The 26,864-nt window shown below is 39.9% G+C and overlaps 1 protein-coding gene and 1 long non-coding RNA gene across 21 annotated transcripts in view; both read right to left on the minus strand.

Annotated features, from left to right (window-relative positions):
- LOC135416490 (poly(rC)-binding protein 3-like) overlaps nucleotides 1-19,611 on the minus strand; it is a 503,073-nt gene extending 483,462 nt beyond the window's left edge. For 3 of the 19 annotated variants that reach the window (XM_064659821.1, XM_064659812.1, XM_064659776.1), the window contains exon 1: nucleotides 19,137-19,602. The gene's annotated coding sequence lies outside the window, so the exon portion shown is untranslated. Of the gene's footprint in view, nucleotides 1-19,136 lie in introns of all 19 variants that reach the window. The other 16 variants (XM_064659803.1, XM_064659747.1, XM_064659761.1 and 13 more) reach the window with 9 other exon arrangements.
- Nucleotides 19,612-23,473: 3,862 nt separating this feature from the next.
- Nucleotides 23,474-26,830, minus strand: LOC135418101 (uncharacterized). Of its 2 annotated transcripts, XR_010432324.1 has the most exons (3): nucleotides 26,701-26,830; nucleotides 25,659-25,761; nucleotides 25,108-25,321 (listed from the first exon to the last, which is right to left on the minus strand). It is a non-coding gene; the product is annotated as an uncharacterized LOC135418101 (long non-coding RNA). The 2 variants fall into 2 exon arrangements; XR_010432322.1 differs by lacking the exons at nucleotides 25,108-25,321; nucleotides 25,659-25,761 and adding an exon at nucleotides 23,474-25,101.
- Between the last annotated feature and the right edge of the window lie 34 nt (nucleotides 26,831-26,864).

A 26,864-nucleotide genomic window follows, 5' to 3' on the forward strand; every position in this document is an offset into this window, starting at 1 on the left:
CTCAGGCAGGGTAGCAACTCTCCCTGAAAGAAATGCTAATGAAAATATATTGAGGTGACTCCTACAGTCTGCCACACACAATGATATTCTAATAACAAAAAAAAAAGAGAGACATTGTAGATAATGTTGCTTATTACACAACAAATATTTGAGACCAGGGTAGGTGTCAAATTATATCTACTCAGTCTAGGTATAATTTGAAGCAACATGCGTAAATAACAATATGCAACTAGACTTTTTGAGTGATTCCTCTGTTGTTCTTTCCACTATTTCTGTTTGAGAGCTACTTTATTAAGAATGAGATCTTATCCTTTTTCTTAGAGCTTATTCCAGTCTGTAGTCCAGCTCTTTATCCTGCAATAAGTTGCACTGCAACAAAGTGACAGAGCTTCAGACATTCAAAAGATTGCCAACAATAAGTAACTTCAAAATTGGTAGTGGATAAGAAAGTGTGCCTAAAAAACAAGAACTGTAGGATCCTTTCAGTCACCTGACAGCACTTTTTAGTTTTTCTTCATCCAACCTTTAGGTCATGTGACATAAAAAATAATTACCTGAGTTTTTTAACAAGAGCTGTCTACTTTTCCATTAAGAACATCACATAAATTCTAAATTCTTGTAATTTTTTTTTCATATATCTATCTGTATGAATACATATATAACAGCTTAATAAGGAATTTCATTCTGTGAATCCCTGCTGCCTGCTGGCACATAGTTCTACTACACTCAAATTTTTGAGTGATTTTTTTCCTTATTGTTTTCAGGTACTGTATTTCATTTAGCTCTCTGTTACAGCTACACACAAGATCCAAGGAACCTTCAAGGTCTACTAACAGGTGTCCAAAAAGATGTTTAGCTGGGGTTTTGGTTGCTCATCCTTCTTATATTGATCATGTGGTGCTATGACACATCCTGTGTTATCCTGCTCATGTGGTGCTATGGCACAAGAGCTAGACTGAACACTTTGTTTCAGAAATTCATTTCAACAGAAAAATACTTTGGTGATAAATATTCCATTCCCATCTTCACCCACCTTTTTCACCCCATTTCAGGAGAAAAACTTGCTGTCCATGAAAATGTCTGACCGAAAAAGTCTTCCAGCGTTAGTCAAAGCTGGAAAACTTGCACTTGGAAGTAACAGTTTTTCCCACATGTGATTTGAAATGTGTTTACTTTCATTCATTTCTCTGTCTTGACTAGATCTTCCATGATGCTGTCTGCCATTAGATTCCCATAATCCACTAGAAAAGGGAAAAGGCTTCTCCTTACACCAGGGGACACTGCTTGGTCAGGAACTCAAATCACAGAAAGATGTAAGGCCCCTGAACTTCAGGCCATGGACAGAAGATGCCATAGAAACATCTTCAAGCTATCGCATTTTAGGTTTTAGCCGCCTTTGTACTTTTCGACCATTAGTTTCTGATTTTCATTTCTTTTTTTGTTTTGTTTGTTTTTGAAGAGTGATAATTTCTGAAATGAGGAAGCAATCTGAGCATAAAAACTATCTCCTGTTGTGCTTTTGGACTTGTGCCATTGTCTGGGGACTTGAAAGGGCAAAAAAGAAATTACCTGTATATACGGTCTTTTTTGCCGATGAGGCAAGCAGGACAAATGAGAATAAAATGCATCTTTGCTGAAGGTGAAATAATAATTCTATACTTAATTCAATATCACTTGTGTATTAAGAGTGATTGAGAAAGGATATGCAAAAAGTCTTGGTTTATGTCCAACATGAACAAGTATGTAGAGTGCATTAAAAATTATGTTCCTCATTCTTTCTAATGTTCTTTTGGACAGTGAAATCATTGATAAAACTTGAATACCAGTCACAACATGAATAATACTTATGTCAAAAGTTAGTCCAAAAATGAACAGAGCACACTGTATGAAAGGTAATGACCCACTGAAAAAGAAGAATCATTTAGAAGAAAGGAATTTTATACAGTCGTCCCTTATGAGATCCTCCCTAGAACCATATATTGCAGTTCAGTGAAAATTAAAAACCTCAAATACCCATAAATAGAACACTATAAGCATACCTGACAGGGAAAATAAACTTAACTTCAACACCAGATGATTTAAAGTCTCTCATCATTCCAGTCAGATTTCTTTGATTTTTAGGTGTTTGCTGCTGGGCGAACAAATAAATGACAACAATTTCTGGCTTCCTCTTCTCCTTTCTTTTCTAATTTCCCCCCCATATCCTGGCACAAAACCACTACCTTTCCATTATTTAGAAAATTTCTGATATTTCATGGAAATAATATAAAGACTTTATGCTCTTTATGCACAGATTTATTAATGTATAAATAGTCTATATACCATTCTACCAATATCATTTGTGGCCTTGGAAAAAGGAGACAGACTTTCATAGTTACATCAACCATTGAGTTAACAACATACTTAAGTACTTGGATTAGCTAGAGCCTAAAACTGTAAAAAAAATAAATTCAGATCCAGCTGTATGTCGTGGTGTATGTCGATAAATGTATGTCAGCATCATACCGCTTCATCCTTTCTGACTCTTTGTAAAGATATCAATAAGAAAAATTCAAAAGAACAACAGATTTTTAGAAATACACCTTCATCCAGGTTGCTACATTTCTCCGATTTCCGATATCATATTTTGCTTTCATAGACATTTCATTAGCATCTGAAGGCCTGTTCTGACTCTTTCTTGTTTCACAATAGTATAGTATGAACAGATAATTTGACATGTAAAATCGAGTTTCATCTCCCAAAACACCTGTACTTGCCTTTAAGACATTTATCTATTTTCTGAAACATTTGTATTGCTTTATTTTCTGTGCCCTTAAAGGGTCTTGTTCTCAAATTATTCATTAACTCAAGTGGAGTCTAAGGAAAACAAGACCTGGTTCTCTATACTCTCCAACAAGCCTACCATGTTTCTGCAGAAAGCTGCAATAAATTATCGTTCCATGATACCAAACTCCTGCTGTTTGTTGTCATGGAACTCATATGGTATTTGCTGAAACTGATCCTTTCCCAGGAAATATTTGGTGAATTGGTGAATTTAAGTCGGCAACAAGAAAAGTCACTCTTGTACACTTCCAATTAATTCTTCCCATAACCACAGCTATTTATTTTGAGCTGAATGCTGTTCAGCTGGATGAGATACAGCTGCTCCAGTAAGAAGGGTCTTGGTTTTGAGTGCTGGATGCTTCCAGGTTAGACAAGATGCACTTAATTGTTGTGTCACCGCAACTGCTTTTCATCCCAGCTTAAAAAGTTTCCCCTCTAAAACGCATGGCTGTCACTGGGCTACTAAAACTCCTTTTAAGCTGCTAGTCCTTATTTTTGCTACCTGTGTTAAAAAAATATAAATTGAAAGCCTATCTGGAATAAAGGGACATAGCACTAGGGTTGGTTGCTATTCTCTGTGGCTGGAGCAGCTCACAGCCTGTTAGCAGACTTCTGTAGGACAGAGCAGCAATGGTCTCAATGGTCTGTTCTACAGAAGACAACAAAATGGTCTTTTGCACCATGGAACAATGCACTTGCAGTCCCTAAATCTAGCATACAACAGTGGCATTTCTAAGCAGGCAGGCCATGCAGGGAAGGCCAGTACAGTTCTGCCTATATAAAATTTGCTGAAATGGTATCAGAGTGTTCCAGCAAGAAGTGAAAGTGTTAACCAGAAATCTTGTATAAATCACATTCTTCAGGAATCACTCTGTTACAACAGATTGTGCAGCACTATTTTTTCCCACTCTTTCTGATACAAGCACCCTAGGCAAACTTTCTAATTAGAGCAGCAGATGTATGCAGTGCCATGTCTCTGTGAAGTTATTATGCCCAAACCAAATTTTGTCACTAGCAGCCAATAATTTGTTTGTCTACTAAGGGCTTGAAGTGGCCATATCAATTATTTAAAAACGCACTAAGAAGAGGAATCCATTTAAAATCTTCTGGGAAACCCAGTCATAAAACAGTGCATGTTCAGGTTTCATTCACAATATTGTCTTTTTAAAAATACAATATTACTAATTAAGGCTTAGTGCATTAGGCCATTAGTACTTGAGTGATTCATGACAGCATAATGATCTTGCTTATAATTTGTGCTTTAATTTATAGGGTACTAAGAAAAAACAAAGTAAAAAAACCTAAGCAATTTGCAAAAACTGAAACTCATCCAAAGATTGCTTGGAGTAATTTCTCCTGAAAAGTGATTTCACTGTGCTTAAGTGCTATGCTGGTAAGAAAATGCTTCCTATCAATAATTAAAGTATAATGAAAGTTTCATGTGTCAGAAGACATCCTCAAAACAGGGCTTCAAAGAAGAATGTTCCTTTTTATTCAGACCTTCCACATTTAGAATCTCACAATGCTACCCTTCTCAAAAAAGCATATTAAATAAACTATTTAGTGAAATATATGACTATTCGAAATGCGCCAGAAGTTGTAATAACAATGAAAATCAACACAATTCTAACAAAAGTTGCAGCAGAAAACAAAGGTCTTCACAGTGCCACGCATCCCTAAATGCCATGGTTAGCCATGAAACATATGGATGGTTATCAAGTCAGGGTTATGAACAAAAGCACTACAGAGAGGACCTACAAACTTTTACTGATTTCAAGTGTCTTAGTTGTCTCAGAAGGTCCAGCCATTGACTGACTTCTATTGTTGGAGTATGTCAAGGGTCTGCTTGGAGCCCAACACAGACAATCACAGTGTCCTCCTCATCTATCCAGGCACACATCTGGAAGAAACTTTTAGGGACCGGATTGTATTTTGAGCTTTACAGTCTCATGGCAGATGTGGCTGATATCAACAAAAGAACACAAGAATTACCAGAGACAAGAGGAGGAAGGCAAAAAGCACATGGCCAAGAGCCTTTCAGAAAATCAGTCTAAAAATAACAGTAATTCTGCACTCTGACTTGAAATAGCCACATTTAATACCAACAAAGACAGAAGGTTAGCAGGATTTTCAGAGATCTTTGGCATAAAATCTGTTTTAATATTGATGGAAGTTAGTGACTGAAACATGTCACAGTGAGATTTTCCAAGAGGAGTAAGTTTTTATACAGCTTATCCCTCTGCTTCCTCAACTCTAGTTGAACTCCACCGTCATCACACTATGTGAGAGCACCTATGCTTACAGGCAGCAGGACCATCCAATCTCAGGATGGCCAAGCCTGCTGGCCTTCAGCAGCATTCCTCAGGAGAAAAACAGTCTCTCTGTTGCCAAGGAGACACCTTCATCACAACTTTGCTGCTCCATGAGTTTGCAAACCATTCTGCAAGTGAGCTCTGGTATGTTGGATCAAAACATTAAGCAGGCTGAATAGCAGAAAGTTAAATTCTTGAGACACAAAGCTGGGTCTGAACGATGCTACTGTGAGCAAAGTGCAGGCAGGACATTTGAAGGCAAGCCTGTCACATTGCTAAAACACTACTGAAATGCAAACTCTGCATGATTCCGAATGGATGATGGGCTCGGCATGAGGCCACTGACTGTAACTTAGGAGGTGTCTGCTTGAAAAATAACTGAAGTCATTACAGTCTTAAGAATTAATTAAACATCTAAATAAATATATTTTTATACTTTCCACTTTAAATGGTTTAATTTTACAGAGGTACTCTTCTATGTGGCATTTGGATCACATGGTTAGAGCAACATCTGGATTGATGGAACGATTTATATAAAAAACCCCATCAGGTTCGTGGTGACAAACATTAAATTTGGACTAAACTCTCTTGGTCAATCTCCCTAGTTCTGGCTGTCTAATGGGCAGGTCAGACTGCAGTGTCCTGTATTCAATTCCATAACTCTGGAGAGGACCAACAGTCTTCTCATAGATTTTCCTCCAGCATCTCGTTGCAGAAATTGGAGTTAGACTTGTTGTGTGGCAAACCTGCTCTCTTCCAATGCTGAATAAGTACTCTTTTTTTGATCTCCTGACCTTCCTGTATCTTCAGCTATTTAGACAACTTGGAGTCTCCAATCCCCTCTCCACCTCTTCTCATGCATCTAATTAACCTGTAGCTACAGTTACTATTTTAAAAATCTACCATGTAGAGCTTCATCTCATGATAAGTTTGATTCGTCACATTTTGAAATGTAGGTAGCTTCTGTTCAGTAAATTCAAAACTTGTCTTCAACAGGTTCTCTATTCAGCAGGCTGTGGCACACAAGTACTCTTGGTAATGGAGTTGCAGCAATTAAGTCTGAAACCATCTGATGATGCCACCTGTTTTTCAATACTCAACTACTTTGATCAATCTTTACTATGTAGGAGCTTGGCATGCCATTATAGGCCACAGCTGGTATTTCCAAGTTCTTGTACTCAACCAATTTTATCATGACTTGATTACTAAAAGTCAAATTGAATAAACCTTGGGCTACATCATCCCTTCTTGCTCCCTCTCCGCTCCCACATCCTGCAAAACCTGAAAATCTCTGATTTTGCTTTTCTCAGCTTCATCTCCATTACCCTATATTATTTCCTTCTGGCTGCTTTGTTGGTTTTTTTTCCTCCTTGATTTATGGAAGACCTAACATTTCCTAAAGGAGGTAAGAATTAATCTGTAGTTAATATAACCTTATTGATAAAAAGGTTAACTTTCTTGTTTTGGTCATGAAAAATTAGTTCCTGAATGACACTCACAGTTTGAAAACTTTTGATAGGGCTTCAATAGAAACTCCAAACTAACCCTACGCTGTCCCAGGAAATACAAAGCTCTTACAGGCTATTTGTTATGATATTATTTGCTATGATATCTCTCTTTGATGTGCTGATTCTTACCATAGCAACAGCACGTGGAAAAAAAGAAATTCAAAATCAAAAAACATTCAAACCATCCCAGGAAAACAGGTCACATACCGTGATAGGATATATTACTATAAATTTTTCCCAGACAAGAGTTCATTTTTTTAATTAAAAAAACCTTATTTTATTTTATTTTTAATAACAGCAACATAAAGAACATTTCTGCATGCACTGCTGCATTCTTTTCAGCCAGCATAAACATTCTGGCTTGATGAATCGTTAGTGCTAAGGACTCCAGGCTTTTTCCCAGCCCCAACCTTTCTGCATGCACACAATGGCAATCTATTCCCCTACACAGATTTTGAATCCCTTCCATGCCCAGGTTTGCAGGACAAATATGACTTGGAGCTGACACCTACAAACACTGAAATGCGAAACAGCAGCCCTGCTAGGTTAAATGGGACAAATCCAGAGAGTAAAGTTATTTGCACACCCAGGTATACAGAAGTCTTTAATGCTGTGACACACACCCTTTTCCATAAAGAGGATGTCTACACCAGGATTAAAGATGGCTCATTACTAATGGGCTAATACCTTGCAGATAACATGCACAGTCATTCTGCAGGCAAGACAAATGTCAGTGGCCCCAGGAGAAAGCAGAAGGGAGTGTTTGGTGTCATGCAGCTGATATGAGTGCAGTTCCAGCTGCTTCATTCACTGTGGAATATTACTGTATTCAGATAATGCTTACTGTAGCAGTATTATAGCATTTTTGTAGTAGATGTTGCTTACTGTTATATTTAAAATATCTAATAAATATAGCAGAACTGTATCTTATCCATCCATACTACATTTCCACCAGAAGATTAATGACAAGTAATATAGGAAAGAGTGTTTTGTTTTTTTTTTAATGACAAATGCAGTAATTCCACTCTAGGTAGCTACTAACCTACCTGTATAACATAGTAATATATAAAATAGTTTACATTTGGCTGAACTTGATAATGACAGTGAGAGTCATATCAATCTAACTATGAAGCATTCACATTTCCCTGTAAAATCATATTGGTTAAAATATTTCACACACAGAGGCAATGACTTTAAAGCTGCAAATTATTTAAAAGGTTCAATATTACAACTTTTCTCTTTGGTTTCTGAAAAAGAGCAGAAACAGCAAACTGAAAATAACATGAATGGATAGAATAGAATATTTCAATTAGAAGGAACCTACAATGATCATTTAGTCTAACTGCCTGACCAATTCAGGGCTGGCCAAAAGTTCAATTACATTATTAGGGGCACTGTCCAAATGTCTCTTAACACTGATAGGCTTGGGGCATCAACTAACTCTGTAGGAAGCCTGTTCCAGTGTTTGACCATCCTTGCAATAAAGAAATGCTTCCTCATATCTAGTCTGAACCTTTCGTGGTGCAGTTTTGAACTGCGCCCATGAGTTCTGTCACCAGGTCCCATGGAGAAGAGCTGAGCACCTCCCTCTCCATGTCCTCTCCTCAGGAAGCTGCAGAAAGAAATGAGGTCACCCTTCAGCCTCCTCTTCTCCAAACTAGACAAGTCCAAAGTCCTCAGCAGCTTCTCAAAGGGTATGTGTTACAGCCCTTTCACCAGCTTTGTTGCCCTCCTCTGGAGACATTCAAGGATCTTCACATCCTTCTTAAACTGTGTGGCCCCGAACTGCACACAGTACTCAAGGTGAGGCTATACCAACACTGATGCCCTTCACTTTTCGAAATACACTTTTATTTCCTGTCCCAGTAATTTTAAAATTAAAAAATGTGTGCAGAATCAAAAGTTAGTAATTTCCAGCTTCACAAATGAAGTACTCATGCCAAAGCTACATGAAATCCAATGCATTCTTGATTAAGACTGTTAGATAGTCTGACTGGAAAATAATTTTGCTTAGAGCATAATGGCTACCTCCTATTTGAAAGATTAATGCTTAGAATATTGCATCTGTGTAAGTGTTAAAATATCAACTCTCATCAACTGAAATTTAATCCAAAGGGGAAACCGGACTTTTTTTCAAGCTAAAAACAAAGGTTTCTTCTATTTTACTTGAACTATTTATAGTAAGAAACCAGAACTAAGCCAAATGAAAATGAATCTGCTAAAAACCCTGTGGAACACTCTGCACTGGAAGACCAAACCTCCCAAAAGAGAAGTGTGGGTAAGGCACTTAACATATCTCTGACACTCTCTGAGGGTCAGTAGTGAAGTCTGGTTTAAGATTAGTCATCCATGAATGAGCAGCATGATCAGAAAACTCTTGTGTCTACCCTTAGACCACTGTCCACCCTCTGCAAGAATTTAGGAGTCATCACTAGAGCTGAACCCTGTCTGGCAAGAACTTTTCTTTTTAAGCCTAGCAGTGAGCAGGACTGCTCCATACTTTTGGTCAGTAAACATCATACAGAAAAGGCCACTGAAGCTCAAGTACAAAATTAGTCTAAGAACAAAGTAATAAAAGCAGGCCATGTGAACATATTTAAGGGGAAAAGAAACCAGAAAACTGAAACAGCCTCCAAACAGAGTATGGGAACTAAAAAAATCCCTAAATAGTTGTAAGAAAGAGTTTGATCAGTACATGAAAGGAATTGTATGACATCTTGGCTGCACAAGCAAGTGACTGAACTGGATAACCCAGAAGAATCAGTCATATCTTCTTAGGAGCATGCAATTCTCTATAGGTATGCTTAAAGGAAGAAAACAAAGCTTTTAAAAAATCTGTTATGAAAAGACACCAGAACCCATAGACCATGATCAAAGTAAAATCTAAGATCATCAGCTAGCACTTGTGATTTCTTAGACTTTCAAAATATTTTATTTAAATGAGTTAGCTAAGATTTTTTAAAACACATCTTTTATTCCAGTCTAGACAGCATGACATCATCTGCCAGCATCTTATTTCTTACAGGGCTGGGTACACTGTTCTTTTTCAACCCTCTCCTTTAAAAAGTGGAATCCATAATGTGGTTTAGCGTTTGTGTATTTCTGCATAGTCTGATTTCCCCATTTAATATTTTAAAACAAATGATTAAAAAGATAACCAATAAGACCTGGGAGCTTTATATTTCATTTATTACAAAACATATTCTGGTCTTCGCCCCCTTTTCTCTGAAGGCATTTTATTCTGAATTTACTTTTATTTTTCTATATTGTTCTTATTCCAAGAGAAACCTGAAGCATATGTTACCATTTAAAACTAAGCTTTACACGGTCTGTACATGTATAGCACACTGCAGGTGCAGCTGTGAGATAAAAAGGGGCAGAAAGATGTTTTTCTTGGGAGCCATAAACACTGGGTTAATAAATAGTGTTACAAGTCAGTATGGAATATGTGTGGCCCATGAAGGAAATGCACAAGAAGGTTGTGAGATGAAGTGCGAAGCTGCTGGTGGGAATGCTGAGCACTGGACTTTGTCAGTCATGATCCAAGGAGGTGAAGTCAGCCCCAGCTCGCAGGCACCGACCGCTCTGCTCAGCAGGGGTAATGAGAGACAGGGCACCCATTTGTGAGGAGTATGGTACTCCAGGACCCTCTGCCACTGTTCAAGCTGTCCCCAAGGAAAAAAAGCCCTACTTGATCATGTAATTAAAAACTACATTAGCAGGTGTGCCTATGAATGATGAGATAAATACAAAGAAAATATAAATACTGGCTTTTTGTAACTTTTAAGTGCTTGATTTTGCCTCCTAAGTGTTTTTAGCATCTTTTTTCCTTTGCATGTAGCCATTTTAACTGTTCACTGTAAGCACTGTCCCAGGTGGCTTCTTCTTTCCATTGTGTTATCACTCCATGTCTTCCTAGCCAGCCTCTCTTCTAAATAATTTATAACTCAGAATTTCATCAGGACTTTCAGACCAAGAGCACAGATCTGTCATCAGCCTAAATGAATTTTATGCTGCCCTTTCCTGTGCCCCCCCCTTCTCTTTGCCTTGAGGAGGCTGTAATGTTAATATGAGCAGTTAGTCAGATGGATCAAAGATCTGATTGGGATGAATTTTTCTTTTTTCATATCACTAGTTGCAGCACACCATTTGGAGAAAGGAAGGAGGAGTGTGCAGGACTCCCTCTGCAGAAGCATCTGGAATTTAGAGCAACTTAAGCTGATCTTGAAACTATACTTTAAACTGACAGTGTACAGTTCCCTTTCAGCCTGAGGTTTTGCTTTCTAACATTAGTTGCGCTTTCTTCCAATCCAGCCTCCATCTCTGATATTTGTCTTGTGCCTTTTATCTCTTGTGTTCTGTTAAATCTTATTAATCCCATTCCTGTGCAGTGCCTTTCTCTCTTCCATCTTCACTCCTAAGCAAGGACTACATCCCCAAACTTACCTTTTATTTGGCATTTTTGCTTATAGAGGTACTTTCTTACCCTTTTCTTCAATCCTTTTCTCGATTCCAGGTATTTTACTATCCCCGATTCTGCCTTCCATTGCTTATATCTCTAGACTGCACATATAGGTGTCATACACAAGCAAAATCTGAGAGTGCAAATTTAGAAGTTGCTTTTAAGATCTCAGCCTTGAAGATCGAGCCTGAGTTTGCCTTTGCAATATGTGCTGAAAAGATCTCACAGGAGTGGATGATCTGATATTATCCATATGGCACTGCAGATTTCACCTTCAGACTTGAAAGAATCAAAATCCTTCTCTTCCCAGATTCTTGCGTATTGCTAGGCAGGGGAATCCTGCCAAGCCCAAATGCTAATACAAGCACCTATCCCCACTCAAAAAGCAGTCTTAAACTAAGCCACTGGCTAGGAACAGTCAAATCTACAATTCTTTTCTGGTCTCTACCCCACATTACCACTGAAAGCTAACTATAAAAAGAGAAGGAAAATAAGTTATCCTCTACTGCTCTTTCATTTTACTATTACTGCTTCTTAAAATTTTGTCTATGTACTACAAAACCCAAGAGAGGGGTTGCTGAGATGACTAATTAGTTGATGTCTGTAACATAGAATCACAGAACGGTTTGGGTTGGAAGAAACATAAAGATCATCTAGTTCTAATCCCCCTGCCATGGGCAGGAACATCTCTCATTAGACGAGGCTGCTCAAAGCCCCATCCAACCTGGTCTTGAACACTTCCGTGAATGGGGCATCCACAACTTCTCTGCACAGCCTGTTCCAGTGTCTCACCAACGTCTCATCTGTGACATGTAAAGAATTACCAATGAAGTATCCATCTGCTTCCAGAATTCATAAAACATTTTTATATTAGGTGAAAAATCCAAATATAGACAAAATAATTTCTTGCACATGGACGGACATCCAGAAATATACAGCTAAAACATTATATTTTTGTATCATATAGAATTAATATATTTAAAATGTTCCTATTCTTGAGGTATGCTTTCTTCAGACCTCAGATTTTAGAAAGGACTTTCAATTTATTTCATCCTGCCACAGAATCAAGCAGCAACATGTTGCAGAAATCAAGTGAAAGTGCCAAGGAATTTTGGTCTAGTGATGCAGACTGCCTGAAACATGAGCCACCTCATACAAGATAAGCTCCTCTGAGGTAATAATAATAGATACTTCACACCTTCCCTGTTGTCACTGTTCTAGGAGCTTAGGTAAGCAATCCTTATGAAGTTAAGCAACTATTTAACACAAATAGGAATTGCTGAATTTAGCCTTAGCTATGCTACCCTATTTTACAGGTAGGAACAGCATCACACAAACCCCACACTCAGTGCCACTTTAGGAGATGTTTCTCAGACCTGCAACAAGAACTCCCAAGACATGGACCTTACCTCTGTAATAGTTCCTAAGTGAGAGATAAGCCTTAACTTTGAATTCTCATATTTTTATAGTCTAAATCATTCCCCATTCAATACTATAAGGCAAAATGTATAAATGTTTTCAAAAGGTACACAAATGAAACAGAACACACTTCTCCATTGGTATCATAACAAGAAAATAACCGTTCACATTCTGATTTAAATATAAGTATTTACACTTGCAAAGTTCTTCCTTTCTGTTCCTGTTACAGCTTCTGCTGGGTTATACAAATCTGCAACCTGGTCTAGTGGAAGGTGTCCCTGGAGGGTGGCCATGGCAGGAGGGTTGGAACTAAATGATCTTTAAAGACTCTTTCAACCCCAAGTCAGTCTATGAAATTTCATTAAGTTTCAGGACTACTGATAAACACTGGGATTTTGTCACTCAAGGAAGTCCAATGAAACATACAAGTACGTCATGGCCATGTGCTGTCTTCTCCTCCAGAAAGACAAATGGTTTTGTTTATCCTGAGGGGTTTTCTAAGCCCTCCTCAGGATGCCATTTCCTTCCCAGCTGATGTTCCCTGTCTTTCACCACGCTGAAGCAGCAGTCATTAAGGATACTGAAGCAGCCATCATGACCTAAAGATATTGCTCCAAATTTCTAAGGTTGGCTTGTAGCTGTTTTATACTGAGCTCACCCACGTGAAAGAACACCAACAGTATGACTGATAAGAGAATCATACAGTCACGGGTGTTTTATTCTACCAGAGCTCAAAGAACTCTACCACTTTGATTTGCTTAAAATTTTCATACTTTCACTTCAGATGAAAAAAAAATCTTTATGGAAACTTCAAATGATTCATTATAAAATATACTGTTTCATGCAAAGTGCCAATACATTTGAAATAGACCGTGTCACCATATATGTGCACTGGTTTTGACGGGGATAAAACTAATTTTCTTCACAGTATGAGGCTGTGTTTTGGATTTTTGCTGAAAGAGTGTTGATAACACAGGGATATTTTCATTACTGCTGAGCAGTGCTTGTACAGCATCGAGGCCTTTTCTGCTTCTCACCCAACCCCGCCAGCGAGGAAGCTGGAGGTGCACAAGAAGGTGGGAGGGCACACAGCTGGGACAGCTGACCCCAGCTGACCCAAGAGATATTCCTTAGCATATGGCATCATGCTCAGCATATAGAGCTGGGGGAAGAAGGAAGCGGGTGATGCTCAGAATGATGGTGCTTGTCTTCCTAAGTCCGTTACAGGTGATGGAGCCAGACTTTCCTCTGGATGCCTGAACACCTGCCTGCGCATAGGAAGTGATGAATGAATTCCTTGTTTTGCTTTGCTTGTCTGCATGTCTTTTGCTTTACCTGTTAGACTGTCTTTGTCTCAACCCATGAGTTTTTTCACTTTTACTATTTTGATTCTTTCCCCCATCCCGTTGGTGGGGGGAGAGTGAGTGAGTGGCTATGTGGGGCTTAGTTGCCCTCTGGGGTTAAACCACAACCATATTCATTTATATTAATGAAATTATGATAATAACTAGTTATTAAGAGGAAAAGTTCTCATCAAACCTCAGTGGTCTGTCCTAAAACCTTGCTATAAAACTAACCATTTTTTAAAATGCATACAGAAGAGACTGTCTACACATATTAATCATAAATCCTTCTGTGACTATTTATAAGTAAACCAAGAGCCAAATTGTAATCAAATAAGGTGTAGTCCTGAACCATCCACACCTCTGAAAAACAAATGAATTAACAAATTAAGTATTTTATCAGTCTCTTATGGAAGATAAGCATTTTGCTTCCCTGCAATCTATTAACTGTCCACAGCACCTAAATAAATTTAATGCACAGATGAGAAAGTCACAGATGTTGCAAGATACATAGATCCATAATCAAAATTACTGGATTCATACACCCTGTTAAAAGCATTGCCCGTTAGCAGAAATTAATAGTGTGTTATATATTTTGCTCTATAAACAAAACTTAAATTGTTACTGATACGACAGGAACACTGGAACAGGTACCCAGTTTCAAGCATGGAGTTCAAGTAGGGGAGTGAATGGGAGAAACTGGCCTCACCCCACTTCAACCAAGGAGTTAACTGGGCTCCTTCAAGCAGATCCCACAAGACAGGAGTCGGGGGACTGACTTATGCTGAGTTCTCATTCTGAAAAAAGCATTCCCTTTGAATTATGTTTAAAAATTTGTCTCCCCTCACGAGACATGAAATCTCACATTCATGTCAAGCACATTCTGAATGTTTTACCTACAATGCCACAGCTGTTCTTGCATTTGGTTGGAGTTGGTAGAGATGCTGCATTGTGTTGTCCACAATTAACAATAATATTCTTTTCCCTTTCCTATGAACACTTTCTCCATACAAAACAGCCTTCAGCCTATGCGGGCAAGTAGGGTATAATAGCTGGATGCAAATCCAGGGAAAACAGGAGTAAATAAAAACATACCACAAAGAAGAAACACTGTGTCTGGAGACCCCTCTCAACAATTATTTTCCACTTGACCTCCTACAAACAGTTGTCATCAGAGAGCTGTGTTAGCACTATCAGACTGTAATTAAGTCTTCCGTATCTCATAGAAAGGGAAAACCAAGCAAATTGCCAAATGCCAACCACGAGGTAGAGGATTTTAATATTGTTAAGGGTGAGGGAGCACCTTGCTACCTTAGCGCTGAAAAACTCAGCCACTCCAGCACCAGATAGTCAGACACTCTGCTTTCCGAAGAGGCACACTTCTCCTTTCCCTGCTATGCCTAAGCACTTGTTACTGCTGATGCTCATCTACATTCACCAAGACTGAGGAGCTAACTACCTGTAGACCTGTTCAGTGTCTGGCTCTTCAGAGTAACGTGTTTCCCAGGAGGAAAATACTAATTTTCTTCTATGTGTGAGCAAGTACAGCAGAAAAAAAAAAAACTATTTTATTACAAAAACTATATTATCAGTGGACAAAACACAAACAAATAGTCATCTTTACATAAGGAACCTCATTCATCTAAACACTTTAGAATTACAAATATACACTCAGATGGAAACCACACTCACATAGTACCATTTAAAGCTAGTAAAGAAGGAGGTACTGAAAGAGAGGAATGGATTAATTTGCTTTCAGGTGGATTACGCTACTGTTTTTTAACGTATATGGGGACTGCACTCTGCATGGATCTAGATAAAATCACTGCACCCCATTCCAAAAAAATACCAGGCAACATTGTGATAGTTTTCATTTACTTTGCTAAAAATTTAAAAAAATCTGTGATCAATACAGTTTCCTCAATAATTATATCCAAATGTAACAGCAATTTTGCCCTGCAACAAAATGTCGCTGAATCTGATCGGTAGTTGTAGGACAAGACAAAATATATGTTCTTCTTTTATGAACCCTCCACATTTGCAGAATAAAAACTCTTTGGACTAAGTATTTTAGACTGATATTGCAGAATAGTAAGGTGCAATAATACAAGAAAATCATTTCAGTTGATTAACAGTATAGAGAAATTCCACCTTACTTTTATAGCAACAGGGTCCACAAAGTCAGAGTGACTTCTGAACACTCCATTACTTTGGTTATAGCAACTCACATCTTTATAAGGTTTGTTTCAAAAACAAACAAAAAAAGCTTTAGAGGTGAATAAATCCAAGGTTTGAGGTTTTATCCAAGACTCAAAACATAAATTAAAGGGACTTTTAAATAAGCAAAGTGTTGGTGTGCTGCCACTCATGTCAATGGGAATAACCACCAGACTGAACTCAACATTAACCTTGCTTCAACATTTTCATATCCAGCTGAAAGCACTCTTGCCTTTCAGTTGTTATGATAAAAAAAGACAAACACATGACTTGCTCTTTTTTGTTGTCAAACGCTCCATCTTTTTTTTTCTTCACCACTGTCAACAGCTAAACAACCAGCATAGGGAACTTAGTGTGTATTTTTGTGAAGTGAGCGCTGCTTTTCCAGAAACAGTTAAAGGATACCAAGACAGTCCTCTTTAAAAGCTCATGAGAAAAAAAATGTTAAAATTTTTCCATTTCCTGACATGTTTTAGTGTTGCTGTTGTAAAAGAAAACATTTATCTGTAAACATACAATATGCACCAACTTAAAGTCTAAATAAAATGAGGCATTGCAGATCTGTTGACAATTACATCCTTTGGAAATATCCTAAATCCTGACATGTTGAGGAAAAAATCCTGACGACTGCCGAACACAAGTAACTCCTAGTGACTTCAGTAGGAGTTGTGGATATTTCAGCCTTCTGTGGATTAAAACGAGGAGGCATGATTTTTATCAACAGAACAAGAGCTGCTCAGTGCTACATGTGATTTTAACAGCAAACTCTCTCAAATCAGAAAAATTGTATCACATCGCAGCGCTTACCAAGAAAACGTGTTTAGCTAGTAATCAGGGTTCAGCAGAACAGCAGCTGACAAGGTAACATGCATCACCCATATTTATTTATCTAAACTGCTGGTGCACTGTGCTCGTTTTCCATCCCTTTTTATTACCCTGCATACCTTCAGGGATGATGTACACAGCACATCAGGTGTCTCTCCCCTCACTGCTATTAAGCGTTAGGAACGCCACAACTCACTCAAAGTATGCTTCCCACTTTCACAACATCAGCCAGCCACAGCAGGAAAAAAAAATCCCAAGGCAAACTTGTGTAAAATATTTTAATTTAGGCTAACGAGAAATTATGAAATCACCCTTGATAGCACAAGACTACTCCCATGACTGCTCATTTTTGCTGATGTACGCAACATGTGGAAAGACAGGTTATTCTGGAATTGCATTAACTAGATAGGAAACATTGATGTTCCTGTATACATGAAGGCCCCCAAACACAGATAAAAACAACTGTTTTAGCTCATTTGTAAACTTCTAGATGCAAAAATGATTCAATCTGTTAGAAAACCACTTATACAAAGTGCTCTTTCATGTACTTTGCACACTAGATTTCATAAGTAAATTGAAGTTTCACAGTCAGACTAAGTGTACTGCTTTTGAGCTCTGAATACTTGAAATCGTGTATCATTGTGAAGCCAGTTTTCCTTCCAAGTTCTTAAGCAAAATCACCGCATGTTTTGAAACAAACAAGAGAGATGTGAAAAATCCATGAAAAAGAGCTAGAGGCTGTTATTTTGCTTTATATTAAGTGACACTTTGCAAATGGCATCCTGCAAGTTATGCCTTAACTCCTTGTTAAAATGCAACTAAAATCTATATTACTCCACTTCACACACACAGGTAAAGTACATAATTGAAAGTGCACTAAAAGACTTGGGGCAAATCCATGAAACATATAAATTACTTGATTGCCTCTGAATAATAAATTGTTCCCCAGCAGATTTATAATAGACTGTTTTACTGTAGAAACACATTTCTGACATCAATAGGCACAGTTTGCTGAAGAATGAAAAATGGTTTAAAACAACTTTGGAACTGGGAAGTAAGTCGGACTGCAATGCTTCTGCTGGCTGGCCAAAATGATGTTTCATCTCTCTTTTTCTCACTGAATACCAATATGTGACAGCAAATGATCCATTTGCTTTGGATCACAATGCTATTTTCCCCACTCATCCCTGGAATAATACTGTCTCAGGCTGCTGGAGGAATAGAAATGCTATCAATTCACATTAGCTGTAAAGTTTTCCTTCTCAGCACTCCTCTACTGAGAAGCCAGGAGAGGAATGGGAGCCATCACCTTGAAGGTGCCAGTAATGATCTATGGAAAGATGTCCTGGAGCACAGGGAACTGAACTCTGTGGAGAGCTCTGTAGCTTTTCTGCATCCCTGACCGATTTCTCCATCAGCAGTCTCTGCTGTGCTCCTTGCTCTATGTACAGTGACTTTGGAAGCTTTAACACTCATCATCCCATGAACACGAAATACAAATGCACTTCACAAACATATATGCGCACACACGCTCGCTCTCAAGACACACGTGCACACACACACTCACTCCCCCGGCATCACATGCAATTCATTCAAAGTCCCCTGTGTATTGCTTAAAAAACAGAAACCAAGCATACACACACCAAAAAAAACCCCCAAAACCAACCCCCCAAAAAAAACGAAACAAAAAAACCAATTAACCAAAAAAAAAAAAAACACAACAAAAAACCAAACCCCAAACAAATAAAAAACACCCCACCAAAAAAAACTAGTCGCCCCCCCCCCCCCCCAAAAAAAAAGGCCACAACCAAAAAACAACAAAACACAGAAAGGAGGAGGGAATGGGGGGGGGGGGGGGGGGGCGCGGAGAGGGAGAGGGCGAAGTAAAAAAGAGAAGCTTTTTTTTTCCTGCTGTTGCTGTGGCTCCCAAGCATGCAGAGCTAAGGAAGAGTAGTTCCCCACTTTCATCAGCTAGCTACATCCTTGGGATAAAAGGGAGCAGTCCGTAATGATGCTGAGGCTGCAGAAGGCAAAATAAGGCTTTGCAAACATGCCTGACTCCCCATGAAATTCTCTCCTCCACATTCCCTTCTCCCTAAAACCTGTTCTAAATGGGGGAGGGGGGCGAAGGGGACGACCAAAATCAAAATACCTAAAAAGCAACTAAAACAAAACAAAACAAAAAAACAACACACAAGGAAAAAAGTGATGAAAAGACACAACTCACCTTAACAAGGGGTGTTGGATGGGGTCAGAGAGGAGGAAGGGTATATAAAAAGATCTATTTTTAGCAGAGGTTGTGATAGTATTGAAACACACAGACACAGGGTTTGAAAGCAGGGAGAAGAGTATAAAAAAAACGAGGGGAAGAGAAATTATCAAGAAGGTGTAAGTCAGTCTGGCAAGAGAGAGAAGAATCCCCAAGAAAAAAAAAAAAGAAAAAATTTAATAAAAAAAAAAAACAACCACCAAATGCCGAGAGGAGAAAGAGGGAGAGCGTGGCTGTGCCAGGGTTGTGTTTTGTTTCTCTTCGCTGGGGGCGGGCAGAGGCGGCGCGGCGGAGTGTGTGGGGGGGTGTTGTTCGCGCTTTCGGTGAGGGTCCCCTCGCTGCCTCCCCGCGGGACTGCCGCGGCCCGAGCCTCTTCCCGGCGGCTCCGGGCGGCCGGGCTCGCTCCTCGCCCGGCTCCGGCGGCTGCGGCGCTCCCGCGGCTCGCTGGGGCTCTGCAGCCGCGTTCACGCCGCCGCTCCTCGGCCACCCCCGCGCCCGCGCTCCCGCCGCCGCCCGCGGGCGCCCCCCGCCGCCCGCCGCTGCGGGCCGGGGCGCGGGGAGGCTGCGGGGCCGGGCCAGCGGCGGCGAGAGCCGCGCCCGCGGGCGGCAGCGCGGCGGGGCGGGCGTTCTTCGCGGTGCTGGCGGCTGCTGCCGCCGAGAGAGACCCGAGAGGGCGGCTGCGGGGGCAGAAGTGCCGGTGCGGGTCTGGGGGAGCCCCGTCCCTGCCCGCGGTCTCCGTGCGGAGCCCGGGCTCCGCTCCTGCGCCCAGCCCTCCCGCGGCGCCCGTGGGGTGAAGGGAGCTCGGGGCTGGGAAGCGAAACTTGGGCATGGTGAAAGGCGGCCGGCGTTTGGACAGCTAAATGCTGTTTTATCGGCGGCACATCTGTGGCGCTCGGTATCGTTGGGAAAAGCAGCAGCAACAAACCAAGGAGGCTGAGAACTGCACTTATTTGTATTAAAAGTAGTAAAACTGCATCCAGCCTTGCCTTTAATACAGAAGCGTGGCTCACAGAGAGCGGCGCCAGCAGATGATGTTCATCGTTGGTCCAAATGGAAGCCACTCACAGCATTTTGTTGATGAGGACTATCAGCTGGTCACATTTATCTCAAACAGCTGATAAAATCCAGCAAACATTTAGGTGTTACCGAAGGAAGCTTTTACCCGACTTATCACCCCCAGGAATACTCTGTGACTAAAAATAAATCCTGTGGAAGTTGTTTTTAAGCAGATAAATATAAAAACTCCAGACACCTTTTTATATTTTCATTGTCTAGATCAAAAGAAATAAAAAAAAAAAAAGAGAAGAGATGGAAAATTTAAGTGCAGAGAAATAATTGAGCTTTAAAAAGTGCTTTATTTCTGAGTGCTATTAACAACAGTAAGTAAATATGTCTGTTTATGACTTGCGATTTTGAATTGGCATTGCCCCATAAATGATGAGAGCAAATGCAGGCCAAGCTGTTGGATTCACAACTTGCAACTGATATACAAGCTGTGCTTCAGCACCACTGTTACACTGAGATAAGCATATATAGTAAACAGTAGAAAGATATGCTCCAGTATGTAAACTCTGTAATTGTACATACTTACTCCATAAGTATATATAGTAAATAGATATAGTAAATAGTAAAAGGATATGTTCCAGGATGTAAAGTGATGCTAAGAAAGACACTTACACTAGTATCGTTTGTTGATACCTGGCAGTAGATAAAGCTATCTGGAATGAGTGTTGTGGAGGTATGTAATGGTTGCTCCTAAATATTGGCCTCAGTACCCACAGAGAGGATGTTACATGTACTAGCTGCTTATGTGGGTTCTGCAGGCAATCTAGTTGAACAGGTTATGGTGGCCAAACTGTTGGATACCATACCATTAGTGCAATATGGCAAGGGATGTGGAGAGCCTAGTTTTATTCTCCATTCAGAGAGTGACTCTGGCCTTGCAGGAGCCTTTAGAACACTCCCATAGGGGCTCCCAGGGATAAACTAGTTATCTCTGTGCTCTGGCTTACCAGTCATTATCAGCTGAAATAGAGGAGGAGGTAAAATATTTCTGAACTGAAGTGTTTCTTGGAACCAAAACATCCTCGCTAAATTAAATAGAAAAATACATTCTAAGAAACAATCAACAATTTCACTATCCTGTATTTTAACTCTTTTTCTTTCTCCAGATAAAGAGGTGTTTCCTATGGGTTTACAGCAGAGGAACTGGAGGAATAATAAAATATACAAACCTCTCATATGAAGTATAAACAAAATAAGAGGATATAGTTCCTTTAGTGAGCTTCTCACAGGACTCAGAGGAAGAAGATCTTCTTCTGCCTTGTTGCAGGCTCAGTTTCTGCCCATTTCTTCTGCAGTTTCATCTGTGAACTAAATTGTTCAGCAGTCTAAAGGATGAATCCAAGAGTTTACAGGGTTTGGATCATGTGTCTCGATTTTTAAAAAATATATGCAAACATATTCACAACCCCATGAAGGAGATTAAAGCTATTGGAAAAAAACTCTGTGCTACTTTGAGTCTTGATTTCTGCAATAACTAAGTTGGGGAAACATTTTATACATTGAAATGGGGGTAATGTTTTATCTATTATGCTAGTACATATTTTCTTTAATTTCAGTTCATTTTCAAGAAAATGCATCTCAGTTAGCATGTATTTACATGAACTTTCTTTTTAATATTTATGAGTCATCTTGCACTGTTAGAAAAGCATAAATTTACTGTAAACCACGGGTGCATTCGGTATGCAGTACAAGGCTCTGACCATTACCAGTTCCCTGAGTCGCTCTATGCCCAGGAATATTGGGGTAGTACATACTGTAAATTATAACTCTCTGTCCCTATTGACTTTCCCAAATTTGCACAGACTTATTATTTTTAATTCTAATTCTCCAGAAAAAAAAAAATAAAAAAAATGAGCAATCAAAAAAACCCAAACCCAAAAACCCAAACCCCTTTGATGAATGGTGTTATAGTTAAATGATTAATATAGTTGAATGAAAAGCACACACACTGGTAGTATTAAGGAACACCTAAACACAAAATGTTTAAAAGCCAGCATATCTTTTTAAAACGTTCGTTTCAGTTGCCACATCATAGGATCTGCATATTTAATGTCTGATTTACAAGCATAACTTGGCACTCAAGTTATTTGCATGCTGGGAAGCAGAGAGTTTTACAGCTTAAGCATACATTTAAATGTATGAAAATCATGGCAAGGGTTAAAATCGGAGATTTTTGTTATCTACAGAGCTACTGTAGAAATCCTTTTTCCAGAAGGCAATATATCTACATTACAGATAATTGCCTAAATTGCTCAAATGACTCAAACCTAGTCAGAAAGGTTATTGAGAGAACAAGACAGAACATCTAAACTGACACAAACAAAATCATTTGTCACAGTTCATTATATTGCTTCAGGGTGTCACTGTTGCTGCAAACAGTTAATACTGGGCAGCTTTCCTCTGGTTTTCATTCAGGCTGTCCAGAGGAAGACATACTTTGCGTTTTGTTCAATATGAAACACACAAATCACGTATGTTGACAGAGCAACAAAGAAGTCTTTGAGGTAGAGAGATAAAAACTATGTCCTTATACTGTTGAAAGGTATGAACCAGGCCAATAGGGACCCTTGTCAGTTGGTAGTACCTGTTAGCAGAAATTTTATCTGCTGCAGGATAGACCTAGCCGAAAAGCACCTTCTTTGCATTCAACCTGTTGCAGATGTCTGCAGATCTCCTCTGCTGACTAGAACTGTTCCCTCAAAACCATGCTGTATCCAACACGAGGTGAACTTTTGGTGCAGTCTCACCTTGAGTAGTGTGTGATTCTGGGCCCCTCCAAAGGAGGGCAACAAAGCCGGTGAAAAAGCTGTCCTGCAAGGAGCAGCTGAGGACTTTAGGTTTCTCTAGTTTGGAGAAAAGGAGGCTGAGGAGTGACATCATTACTTTCTACAGCTTCCTGAGGACAGGACACAGGGAGAGAAGTGCTCAGCTCTTCTCTTGGGTACCCAAAAACAGGCCATGTGGGAATGGTTCAAAATTTCCCCTTCCCCTTCCTTTTCCCCTTCCCCTCCTCTCCCCTCCCCTCATCTCTTCTCATCTCATCTCCTCTCATCTCTTCTCGTGGGTAGAGACATAATAAAAAATTCTTTCTAGATCACCAAGCATCAATTGAATGGTGCATGTTAGTGATATGTCTGGAAGAGGCATGGTACCAGTCTCTCTGTCCTTGCTAGTGGTATATGCAGATGCTGTTCTTATCAGTGTAAGTTAGAAAGTGAATTTCAGACCAATAAGTAGACTGTTTTTAATAATATTATCTCACGCAAATGGAAATACATGTATTTATTGTTTCAGTCCATTTGAGATCCTCTGACTGTTCCTGATGTCTAGACTTTTTTCTGTTTCACCTGAGTATGGTAAAGTGTATGAATCATGGCCAGGTGTGAGGGAAGTCCACTCATCACTTCACAGATTATAGACATCCTTGGGAACTTTTCATGGAGCATGTCAAAACATTCATTTAATGTACACTGTCAAATTTAGTGTGAATGTGCAAGCAATAGTACTTGAAGATGGTTGGGAAGTTCCCAGAGATCACAAAAGCCAATTACTTCACACTGTGCCCTGTAAGAAATGATCTCTCAGTTACCTGTTGCTCTATAAGGGGTGTAGCCTTGGAACTTTGTTTTCTCTTGTACAATGCAATAGAAGCATATGTTCCATGGGTTTTAATAGTATGATTTACCACATTTGTGAAAGAAGATTTATTTCACAAGTGATATTAAAATGTGATGTTAAAATTCTGAAAATGTGACCAGGAAATAAAACAGGCTTTTGAATTGAAAAAAAAAAAAAAAAATAGAAAACAACACTGAAATGAAACACTTCAGAATAGATGACCAACACGAATAAGTCTTCTGATCTTATAGTTATTGCTTTGTTAATATTTTTATGCACTTTGCCAATTATTATCAAAGACTTCTTTTAAAATGTTAGAATTATTCTATCCTACATGTCTTTAAAATGCTAAACATCCCTAATACTGTGTGGTGTTGAATGAGTTTTATTTGGTATTTGATTGCAGTTTGATGCAACTGTCAGCAATTTTAAATATCTAACTACATATTAATATAAATATGACATGCATTATCATATTTTTCTTCTAAAATTATTAACATTGTGATAAATCTGGATACAATTTTACATACCAATTTGAATTAACATGAACTAGCCTAATAATGTGCACTTGCAAGCAAATCTTTTGTTCCAGACTGAGGCAGAGCAATTGAGCTGGAAACCAGGCAGACAAATGATGGAGTTATGGAGGGAAATCCCTTCTCCTTCAACAGAGAAGTAACTGTTATCTTAAGTTCTCTATTAATATGAAGTTTCTACCCTCTATCCAAGAAAATGCCTATTGTGATCACTAGTCTGGAGACACAGCTGTATTTAAGTGTCTGCTTCCTGTCAAAACTGCTCAAAGTATTAAGGATTACTTGTGATACCTTGGCTTTTAAGGGGTTTTGTGGAAAGTTGTCATACCTAACTTTTCCGCATCCATTTATACTGTGGTCACGTAAGTTGTGAGCCGTGAACAGTCCTTTCTAGGATAAATTGCTAAATGACAGCAATGAGCACTTCCCCCCCACCTGCCCCCATCCCCCAACCAGTTAATTGTTTTTTTACTATTGAATAACAACATCGGTCTATTTCCTGCATTCTTCCGAGGATGTCACATAGACTAGAACTACTGGGCTTCTGTGAAAGATGCATTACTCCCATTCACTTTTAATGTTTCAACAGCTATGTCACAAACTTACCAGAAGCTACTCAAAGTTACTTGTCTCCCACCACAAAACATACCTTTTCCAGCAAATAATCGACAAGTTCTCAAAATGACGTTTTGCGTCACTGATTTCTGAGATTACAATTGCATTTTAAAAGATGAATCATAGAATGGCTCGGGTTGGGAGGGATCTTAAAGGTCATCTAGTGTCAACCCCCCCCCCCCATCATGGCCAGTGCTGAGGAAATTGTTCCATTGCCAAAAATTCCTAAATTTTGGTGGTCACACCAGCTGCAGTACCGTGTATTAATAGACTCAGTCTGTCTGTTTCTTCCAATGTTGCTGCCTTCAACTGGAAGTATAGTGGAGAAAATAACTTCTACCTCAGATTCCCTTACCAACCATCCCAAGGCCCTGAAGTCCTTTTTGATCATGCTCAGACTGCGTGTTGCCACTTCATTGTCCCCTATATGGAAGATCAGTAATGGGTAGTAGTCTGAGGGCCACACCAGGCTAGGAAATTTCTTGGTGATGTCCTTAACGCAGGCCCCAGGGAGGCAGCAGACCTCCCTGTGGGTTGGGCCTGGTTGGCATAATGGGCCCTCTGTTCCTCTTAGAAGGGAATTGCCTACAACTATTACCCATCTTTTCTATCTCTTGGAAGTGGTTGTAATAGGGTGGGGGTTGACCTTTCTGATTATGGAGGCACCTCTGGTGTAACTGGACCTTCATCCTCTTCATCTTTTTCTGGCCTTCCACATACAAAGCCTCATACCTGTTGTGCCAAGACACCTGGGGGATGAGGTGGGTGAAGAAGGATTTTGCTTGCCTCTCAGAGCAAACACGGACTACCCTCCATGCACGCCTTCTTTTACAACTGCTACTTTCTTCTTGCTGGGGGATAAGTAGAGGATTCCCTTGATCTTGAATTATTTCTGGTGTCTGCTTCTGTCTCAGGGAGGCCAGAGCTTGGTTCCACCAGTCTATCTCCCCTTCTGATTCTGTAGTATACCTTTAGCCTGTCTACCTTATCCCGTAGCTCTGCTACCACACTGAGCAGGTGTAAGACCCCAGGCTCGCCCTAAGAGCTTATCGAAGAGGTTTTACATTGAAAATATACAAGGATCCAAAGATCTGCCCACCAAATTTATTAAAAGGGCCTTCAGTTCTTTATATACTTTGAGAGACTGCACCCTAGGTCCAGTGTAGATCCAGCTACCAGAAGACCAAGAAATGGCAAGGCCAAGACAACATGGAGACCACACATCAGCTCTGTCCTCTGTGGTCACCCCCCCATGTGGGACTTCTGGCCCACTGGCCACTGTGGGGCTGGATTGGGGCACTATGGAAGGGTATGGGGCAGTGTTCCTGGTGTGCCAGCCATTCTGAGGCTGGATTAGGGGCTCTGAGGTGTGATACGGGGCAGTGCTCCCAGTGTGCCAGTGACTGACAGCTGCTCTGGGGCTGCCCAAGGAGGCTTGAAGGGACTGGGGTATGGAACAAGGCACTATTCCACCTTCATGAAATTTGACCTGTCCCTTCCACCCTCCCCACACACACACTTGAGTTGGTCCAAGCCAATGATTAATATAATAATCCAGTGTCTCATAGCAGGTTGTCCACCTGGTCACATTTGACACAACAGCTATCTCTGCTACAATCCAGTGAAAGTCTTAGGCACTCCCTACAGCCTGAAATCTGGACAGCTGCCTGTTTTTTTGGGAGCTCTACCTGGATCGGTGCATCCTTTTTGGCAAGTGTAGATGATTTGGCTCCCCTCCAAGTGGACACCATACCGGAGCTCTCTCAGCAAGGGTGATGGACCACCAACTGAGCTAACTGCCTGAACGACAGCGCCTCAGTGCCCTTCCTGCTCGCCCTGCCTGTGTGAACTG

This window comes from Pseudopipra pipra, chromosome 1, assembly GCF_036250125.1.
Source record: "Pseudopipra pipra isolate bDixPip1 chromosome 1, bDixPip1.hap1, whole genome shotgun sequence".
NCBI lineage: Eukaryota > Metazoa > Chordata > Aves > Passeriformes > Pipridae > Pseudopipra > Pseudopipra pipra.